The following is a 9,382-nucleotide window of genomic DNA, read 5'->3' as shown; positions in this document are numbered from 1 at the left end:
GGCGGGTTGGCTCAGTCAGTTAAGTGCCCAAAATTTTGTTTCAGCTGAGGTTATGATCTCAAGGTTTTGTGAGTTCAAGCCCCACGTTGGGCTGTGCTGACAGCAGGAAGCCTGCATGGCATTCCCTCTCTCCATTCCCTCTCTCCCTCTCTCTCTCTCTCTCTTTCCCTCTCCCCTTCATGCTGTCTCTGTATCTCTCAAAATAAATCAACTTAAAAAAAATGTGCATGCTGCCTGGAAGCTAACAGCCTTCAAATTTTTTTAAGAATTCCTTTTTTCTAGGGGTGCCTGTCAGTTAAATGTCTGACTTTGCTCAGGTCATGATCTCACGGTTTTTGGGTTCGAGCCCCATATTAGACTCTGCTCACAGCTCAGAGCCTGTTGCCTGCTTCAGATTTTGTATCTCCCTCCCTCTCTGCTCCTCCCCTGCTCATGCTCTGTCTCTGAAAAAATTAATAATAAACGTTAAATTTTTTTTTAATTCCTTTTTTCTTAAGTTAATTTTTGGGCAGCAAGAGTCACACAATTAAGGGTTGTTGCTGACGTTTTTCTTTTCTCCAACAATAGAAACAACTTAGCTCCTGAATTAGTGGCTGCAAACACCCTAATACCAAAAGTAAATTTCAAGGCCCAGAGCCCAGCGGCTCTAAGTTTCATGTAACTTTCTCACCTGGTGGTGCCTACACCAATAGCCAAGTACAGGTCCAGGGAAACAGAAGAGCACAAAGCTGAGAATCCTAAACAAGTAGCTCCTCCTCACATGCTTAGCTCTGCACGTGGAGCCCACTTCCCACGCAGTTCTCACTTGCTACCTGCCCAGGAGTGTATTTTCAATATACACAGCCCAGAAGGCTCAGCACGAATATGATTTTCGGGCTCTCCAAACACTATTTAAGAGTCAGAACAAGTCTTTGTAGAATCTACAAAAAGGAATATCTCTGGGAATCAACCAGAAGAAGGGGTCAAAAACTGAAGAGATATCAAAACTAAAGTAGGGTTCACAGTCAACCAGGGGCGCAGAGGGCACAGCACAGAGGCCCCCTGAGGGAGGGCACAAGGGAATAATACTGATTCACATACCCATATACACTACACGTGTATGTATCTGCGCGTGTGCGCGCGCACACACACACACACACACACACACATACCAGTCTCAAACACCAATCCCATCCCTCCCCAGCAGTACACTCTGTAAGGACTTTCAGGCTGAAGGGTGACCATACTGTAAGTAGACTGTAAGTGAGCACTTCAGCAGGAATCCTCTCCCCACCCTCTAATGTGCTGGACTAGCTCTGAAGGCCCCCTGTGGCATGTGGGGTGAGACCCAGATGCACAGGCAATTGTTTAGTTATCCACAGCAGTGCAACAGATTACCCCCAAGATTTACCTGCCGAAAACAACAAGCACTTATTATTACATATAATTTTTGAGGGTCAGGAAACCAGGGACAGCTCAGTAGTTCTGGCTCACGGTCTGTCCCGAGGTTACAGTCTAGATGCTGGCTGAGGCTTGACCAGGGCTGATAAATCTGCTTCCAAGAGGCCTCAGTTCTTTCCACTTAGACCTCTCTATCAGTGTGTTTGAGTGTCCTCACCACAAGGCAGCTGAGTGAATGATCAAGAAAGAGCACAGCAGGTGGCTCAGGTCATGATCTCACGGTTCATGAGATCTAGGCCCGAATCAGGCTCTGCACTGACAGTGTGGAACCTGCCTGGGATTCTCTCTCTCCCTCTCCTCTCTGCCCTGCTTGTGCTCGCTCACTCTCTCTCTCTCTCAAAATAAATAAAATAAAGTTAAAAAAAAAAGTCATAATACCCTTTAAGACCTAGTCTCAGAAGTCACACACATCATTTCCACTGTACCTTGGTTCACACAGGTCTGCCCTACTCGGAGTGGGAGGGAAACACACAAAGGCCTGAATTCAAGGGGGCCAGGATCCTTGGGGAGGCTTCTTGAGCTCTGGCTTCCACGGCTTTACAACTGCATATCTGCCTGGGTCCTAGCACCCCACCGGTCTTTGCTTCTGGTTCCTTGGCTGCCATCTTAGTTCTTCTTGGTAGACCCCAAGCTAAGCAGTGATCACTTGTGACTTTAGATACTTTTATACTGCTTGAAACTTACAGTAAGAGTATATATAATTTAAAATGTTTTCAAAATGAAATGCCAACTTGATCAAGTTGCCCAAATAATTTTTCGAGATTTTCCATTCTTTCTTTACTATTATTATGCAACTGAAGACTATAATTTTCTGAATTTCTTACCAACTAAAAAAAGCGTTGTGATACATACACCACTTTTCAGATTCTTTAAATTTCTCCATTTTAATTGAATTGAATTGAATTACTTGGTGATTACAACTACAGTTATCTTTGAATGAATGTACTAGAAGAATATGGTTATTATTTCTAAGTCCAACCAATTTAAAGTTTAAATTATAAAGAGGTCATATTTTTTTATGTTTATTTATTTATTTTTGAGAGAGAGACAGAGAGTGAGAGGGGGAGAGGCAGAGAGTGAGGGAGAGAGAGAATCCCAAGCAGGTTCCGCACTGTCAGCATGGAGCCCAGTGTGGGGCTTGAACTCACAAACCAGGAGATCATGACCTGAGCCAAAACCAAGAGTCAAACGCTTACCTACTGAGCCACCCAGGCGCCCCTAAAGAGGTTATATTAAATACTTAAGAGTATTCTGTTGGCTACAGGCACTAGAAGACTCAATGAAAAGTGGCTTAGGCAATAAGGTGATTTTCTGTTCTCAGAGCTCATGAAGTTCTACCTCTGTTCTACATCTGTGTGATTCAGTAGCTCCGTGACACCGCTGTCAAGGGCTCAGGTTCTTTCCCTGTTTTGTTCTGTCACCCTTAGTAGGGTGACAACTCCCTCTCATAGTTGCAAAATGAGCTGTGTCTATACCACATCCTCATAGCTATATCCAAAGCAGGGAAAGAATCTCTGCATCTTGTGCTTCTCATATTTAAAACAGAGTAAAGCTTTCCCACAGGTGATCCAGAAAACGTCCCTTTCTTCCTTATTGGCCTGAACTGTGTCATACACCCATTTTGTTTTATCAGCAAGAGGGGTGGAATTACTTTGATGGATTCAGATTAATCAAAATCCACCCTTTGCCCTGGGGCTGAGGAGGGACCCAGCCTCCCCTGAAGGGTCACACAATAGCTGAACCAACGGTGGATGGTGTTAGCTGTTAGACAGGCCATCAAGAGTGCGAGTCAATGGTTTGAGTCCCCATCTGTATATTGCCAGCCGTCAGTTCTCCTTCCCAACCCCTCGTGTCACTCACATATTTCTGAGAGATCCCCGGATGCTGTCTCAGGAGTGCTAAGGAAGAAGCAATGATGAGATCACCTTCCCACAAAAGACGCATTCTTGGGCTTTCCTGCTCTCCCCGGGGCTCACATCCAACCTCCACAGTGAAGTGAAATAGCTGAGAAAGTTTGCTGTTCACCTTAGTCTCAGGTGTGCTTCTTGAATCTTCTTTAACAAATGAATTAATCTTTAACAAATGGTTAAACTGATCAGAGTCTCCACCAGTTTACAAGAAAAGGGCAATCCCATCAACAGCCTCAAGTCCGGGAACTCCCTACTGTCTTAATGTTAATGCTTTGCTAGGGGTACAAACGACCTTAGCTTGACCACAGCTAGGCCTCCAATAACCTGTGAGTCTTTAGCAATTGAAAAACCCTTTAGTAACTCCCTTTTGACTCTGTCTTTCCCAACTCCATAAACTGGTCACTCCCCACACTTACAGTGCAGCTCTTTCTGCCCACAGGTCCTGTCTCCTGGCTTTAATAAAATCACCTTTTTGCACCAAAGACATCTTCAAGAATTCTTTCTTAGCCATCAGCTCTGAATCCCACCACCATCACCCCCAAGCTCCATCAGTATGACTTATGCCAAGCCAAACTCAGGTCATTTTCAAAGTCTGTCCACAAGCACAACATGAAGTTCAGGCCTGCATATCTTCCTGTCATTTTGTGATCTCTAGTGTTAATGTCTGTGAGCAACTTTTAAGTAAGAGCACACAGAGAAGAACAAGCAATAATAGAAGGTACAGGACGGCAAACTTTTTCCTGTAAAGGGCTAGATGGTAAATATTTTAGTTTTGAGGCCATACAGTCTCTGTCACAACTACCTATTCTTAAAGTAGGAAGGCAGCCATAGATAATATGCAAATTAAAGAGCACGGCTCTGTTCCAATAAAACTTTATTTACAAGACAGGCAGCTGGACAGATTCATACCATAAGCCATAGTTGTCCAACCCCCGATATAAAGCATTGGGCAGGTTTTTTTTTTTCTTTTTAAGATCCTACTTTTAAGTAATCTCTACTCCCAATGTGGGGCTCAAATTCATGACCCCAAGATCTAGAGTCGCACACTCTACTAATTGAACCAGGCAGGTGCCCCAAGACACAGGCAGTTTAAATCCAAATAGAGAAAAGTTTTCCTACACAAAAAAATAAAGAGGTCTAGAAATACTTACTTTGCTAAAATATACACATAATTTATATTAATAATATTTTAATATTTTCTGTCAGGAAAATCTTGAGTTCACAGTTTACCCCCCAAAAATGGGTAGATAGATTTTTTTTTTTTTTAGAACAAAAGTCCCAAAGCCAGATTTAAGCTTTCACTTCTTAGGAAACAGACACTGTTTTACATTTTAAGTGACAATTTTCCCAGCTTCTGAAAATAAGTCATCAAGTTTGGAAAAAAAGTTTAGGTTTCATGTTTCAGCCAAGAAACCACATTACGTCGGTACCGCTCACTGTCAGAGAGCAAAGTACACTCTAGAGTAATGGGCTCATTCAAAGCCCTATGCCAACCTCCACCCAACATCTGCTTCTACCATATACGTTGTAAAACAGAGACACCGTGACAATGCCCAAGAATGATGCAGGAAGAGATAAAGCCACATCCCTTCCAATCTGCAGACATTTGCTGTCCAGAATCATCTTCTTCTACTTACAATACTACAAGCACATATTTTATCAGAGAATTGAGTTCCAAACTGAACAGATTTCTAAACGGCTTATTTTACTACATGAGTTTACTCCAAAGGCACAGATGCTCTTCTCACTACCTCCCTGGAGGAAACAGTAACTCATCCTCTGCCACCAACGCAGCACTAGCAGGAGGATTAAGTCCAGGAAATTTTAATCTCCTTTAAAATAATGCCCATTGATTGTACATAGTAAGCACTTACTGTCCTGATCCACTCTTGTGTGTACTTACGGAAATTTATTTACTCTCTCCCATCATCAATCACGGAATCCCTGCTCAGAAAGGCACTTAGGCAGTATCAGCAAGCTCGCTGTTCCAAAGCTCGGAAAAGCCTTGACTTTACTTGGGGCCAGGACTTCGGCAAGTGCATTCCCCGAGATGTGGAGCAGGTGCCAAACACCCCAAAACAGGTAGACAAGATAAAAACTAGCAAACAGTAGCAACTGATTGAGGCTAAATGCCAAGAAGAGGGGTGAGTGGGCGGATGGTTTTCTTTTTTAACCATTGATCTATGTAAATATATATATATATTAAATTTAACAACTGCCTCATATTGTTGTAAGAATAAGGCAAGTCACGGCTTTCAGCCTCAATCTGGGTACAGATAAACACCTTCTGAAACGTGCTGTGACTGCCTCTATTTTATCATAAGGGCATGTCAAGCAGCCACAGGGGAGATAAGGTAAGTTGTGACAAAAAGAGACCTGGCTCTTTTGACACCAAACTATCAGTGTGTGGATCTAGCCTTCTTTAGCTTTCAAGAACATTGATATCAGATTCTTTCCTATCTGTCTTGACCTGCAGCCTCTCTCATATGATTCTTTTTTTCTTCCGACTTCTTCAATACAGGCATCCTAAACAATTTTTTCAATACTCCATGGTATGGTATAAGGTCAGGTGTTGAACAAAGTGATTTCTCAGTTTCCCCTCCCGTTTCTTCTTCCCTGACTCCTGTTTCCTGATATGCGTGGTAAGGAACCCACTTGTCAGGTGGCAGGGGAACCCAAGATAGAAACACATCTTCCTGCCCCTCTTTTTCCTAAACACATCTGCTTTAAGCACATTTGACAATAGCCCAAGCAAAGACTTGACCCTAACCAGACTCCCTGTGATCATGGCCCCAGGGAAGTGTTCTCAAATTTTAATGTACACCAAAATCACCTGTAGGGTTTGTTAAAACTCAGATTGTTGGGCCCTGCCCCCAGCGTTTTTAAGGTTGCGTTTCTAACCAGTTCCCAGGTGATGCTGACACTACTGGCCCGGGGACCACGTTCTGAGAACCTAGGGAACTTCCCTGGGGCCTTAGACCATCATGTGGACTCAAAGAATCACCTAGGAACTTTCCGAAACAAATTCTGTGATGACAACCTGGCACATCTTCTTCTACCTCAGGCAGAGAAGCAGGATTTACCTGCTACCAGACCGAGGGTTTGGAAGCAGGGTGAGGTGAGTCAGATAAGGCCAGGCCTGGTAATGTAAGTAGATCCAAAAGCTCAAACAAAGACGGCAGGAGGTGATGAGGCTTGTGATCAGAGCCCAATGGTGGATCCAGATGACCTGTGTTTGAATTCCTGCCCGGCCCTCATAGTTTGACCATGGACACGTCCCCTCATATTAAAATACAGTTTCTTCCTCTAGTTGGTCATCCTAGCTAGATCCTCAGGGAGTTGAAGTAGTCCATGCAAACCCTGCAAAGTAGTGTTTGGAGGATTCCAAATTGGTTGTAAATGCCCAGTAAATTCCTAGCATGGGAATAAGGCCAAGACTTGTGCCTTATCAGACTAAAAGATCTGCAAAGACCTGGGTACAAAAGGTTTGTCTACACCAAGAAAAAGAAGATGAGATACAAATAACATAGAGGTCAGAGATGAAAGTAAGGTCTATGGCACAAATTTTCTGGCCAGTGAGGAACAAAGTAACTCTAAGTGGTGTGGACATTTACTACGTGGCTGGCATTTAGGGAGATCTAGCTTCAGAATATTTGGGGGAGGCTGGAGCTCAGAGCAAGGCATCCAGTTATTGGAAATTGAGGTAAAAGAATCCAGGGTGCGCTTGGGTGGCTCAGTCCGTTAAGCATCTGGCTCTTGATCTCTGCTCAGGTCTTGATCTTGGGGTTGTGAGTTCAAGCCCTGCACTGGGCTCCACCATGGGCATGAAGCCTACTTTAAAAAAAAAAAAAAAAGTGGGGGCAGGAGCAGGAAAAAGAATCCAGTTGTGCTGCCAACATCAGAGAGGGAGCAGATGATTATGCAAAGTTAGGGAGCTGCTAAGGGAGACCTGGGCCCAGGGTCTGGAGCAGGGCTAAGCATACAGCTAACAGTGAAGCATACAGATAAAGGCAAAGGTATACAGCTGTAAAGGTCAAAGAGAGGAAGGATGGAGAGCGAATAGAGTAGGGTATCTATAGGCTTCCACGGCTTTGGGGTCCAAACAACACCTATACCTAGCAAGCAATATGAAATAGTCTACAAGGCCCAAATCCCCTCCCCTTAGGAGCTTTAGGAGCAGAGTTGAGATCTGCCCGCTGGTATCCCTCTTCCTGTCTCTGACCAACCAGCCTTTGGATTCCACCAGCCCTAGATCTCTAGTACCTGCCTCAGCTGATAAGCTTGAATCTGACCTCTCACCTGTCTAGACCTGAAGGCTGCTCCTTCTTTGCTGGAATGACAGTCCCTTGCCGTTCAACCTGGCCTGTCACCCTGCCACCCACAATGAAAAGATCAGACTATGCTGAAGCTTATACCCCACACACCTTGCTAGGACAGGCATTCATTGATAATTAGTCCAACTCTACAACCCACTTTTTCAAAATAAGCAACACCCTTACAATACTCATACACATGACTTTCCTCATAGTTTTCATGTTGCCCAAATAAGGATGTCTTCACTTCGTTCACCAATTCCAGTTGCTTATCGATGGCTGCCTGGGGTGTGTGCGTATTTTTAATTATTTAATTAAGTTTCTTTTTATTGTTTTTAAAAATAATTTCTTAATCAGATCAACATTCATGTTTACAATTAATAGTCAAATAATTCTACAAGGTTTATTTTCTTATATCCCTCAGCCCCATGTCCCCCTTTCATGAGGTAATTACTTTCTCTTTTCAACAATTAAGTGAAATTGGTCTCTAAGTCTTTATTTATTTTTTTTTTCCTAGGAGAGAGAGAGAGACAGCATGAGCAGGGGAGGGTCAGAGAGAGAGGGAGTCACAGACTGAAACAGGCTCCAGGCTCTGAGCTGGCAGTCAGCACAGAGCCCGACGTGGGGCTCGAACCCACGAACCGCGAGATCATGACCTAAGCGAAAGTCGGACACTTAACCGACTAAGCCACCCAGGCGCCCCTGGTCTCTAAGTCTTTAAATAACAGTTTTGTAATCCACTGCTTGGTTGGATGTTTCATGAAGGATTACACGTTACATATTCATGTCAAACCCTAAAATTTAAAAATTGTATTCTTTTCCTTTTCTCCCTCTCACTGCACTCGTACTTTCCCACATTTCATCTTCCCAATATAATTATAATTTTGTAATTTTAGATAGGCCAATATGTGGAGTTTATAGTATTATTACTATATAAATACTATTCACATGTAATAACTATAATTCTTTTTCCTCTTCTATGCAGCATTTTATTTTTCCTATAATTAATAATTAGCTTATTGTCTTCATTTACTTCATTTTCTATATATACTTATCACTGATTTAATGCCTATCTTTGACAGTTGTCTCAATCTGTTCTCAAGACTTTCAACACATAGAAGAGTCTATTTATTTCATTTTCCTGAAGAAGTGTGTTCTGGAGCTTTCTAATCTGTTTCATACCTCTATGCCTGGTACACGCACTGTCTTCCTGGTATCTCCCTTCACTGTCCTGGGGACACTGTCTGGGAATTCCTTTTGTTCCCAGCTTCCTGTGTCTCATATGTAGCTCTTTCTTAGCTTACCCTTTAATTTTCATGGAGCACATCTACTAGTCACTTCCTTCAAAAAGGTCTGTGGGAAGGATATAGTTTTGAGGATTAATATGTCTGGAGATACACACACACACACACACACGTACACATATCTGACTGATACTTTGAATAGGTATCAAATTCTAGGTTGGCAGTAATTTGAAAGCATATTGCTCTGTTTTCTACATCCTAATTTTGTTTTTGAGAAGTCTAAAGCCACTGATCCCAATACCTTACATGACCTACTTTTTATCGTTCTAAAAGCTTGTAGGATCTTCTTTGTCCTCAATATTCTGAAATCTCATAACAAGAAACCCTTGATGTGGGTCCATTTTTATCCATTTTGAGGGTTTGTTTGTTTTTTTTTTACAAATAGTTTATTGTCAAGTTGTTTTCTATAAACCCA

The sequence above is a fragment of the Crocuta crocuta genome, unplaced genomic scaffold (assembly GCF_008692635.1).
Source record: "Crocuta crocuta isolate KB4526 unplaced genomic scaffold, BGI_CrCroc_1.0 scaffold116, whole genome shotgun sequence".
NCBI classification, from domain to species: Eukaryota; Metazoa; Chordata; class Mammalia; order Carnivora; family Hyaenidae; genus Crocuta; species Crocuta crocuta.
The sequence above is the reverse complement of the archived record's forward strand: the minus strand, read 5'-3'. Positions refer to the sequence as shown.